The 508-nt window shown below is 30.9% G+C and overlaps 1 non-coding gene across 1 annotated transcript; it reads right to left on the bottom strand.

The window, feature by feature from the left end:
* Positions 1-214: 214 nt before the first annotated feature.
* Positions 215-287, bottom strand: Trnaa-ugc (transfer RNA alanine (anticodon UGC)). Its single transcript has one exon. It is a non-coding gene; the product is annotated as a tRNA-Ala (tRNA).
* Between the last annotated feature and the right edge of the window lie 221 nt (positions 288-508).

Below are 508 nucleotides of genomic sequence, written 5' to 3'. Positions count from 1 at the left end.
TAAATTCATGGAGAAGTACATGTTTGCAAGGTTAAGAAAGCAACTATGATTATCCTAATTTAAAAATTTAAGGTTATTTATAGGATAATGCAAGGAAATGAAATTCATTATCCTGCAAAGTATGCAACAAACCATTAAATATAGTGATAAAATCACGATCACAATTTTATTATTTATTTATTTTTAAAGATCTTTATTTTATTTATTTATTTTTATGTGGTGCTAAGGATCGAACTCAGTGCCTCTTGCATGCAAGGCAAGCGCTCTACCACTGAGCTACAACCCCAGCCCGATTTATTCTTAACAACTGATTAAGCCGTATTTCAAAAATTTCTAACACCACACACGACTAACTCGTAAGCGATCAAGGCATTAGATGAAAATTAAAAGCAGGTGTATCATAAAGTGTTGATGATCTACACCTGCATTACACATCTGTTCAAGTTCAATTTGTAGGAAAAATAAACTAATCATTCTTCCATCATTTTGTAATGTTACCTAAAATATT

The sequence above is a fragment of the Callospermophilus lateralis genome, unplaced genomic scaffold, assembly GCF_048772815.1.
Source record: "Callospermophilus lateralis isolate mCalLat2 unplaced genomic scaffold, mCalLat2.hap1 Scaffold_190, whole genome shotgun sequence".
Taxonomy (NCBI): domain Eukaryota; kingdom Metazoa; phylum Chordata; class Mammalia; order Rodentia; family Sciuridae; genus Callospermophilus; species Callospermophilus lateralis.
Note: the sequence above shows the minus strand (reverse complement) of the source record. Positions and strands in the feature narration are given on the sequence as shown.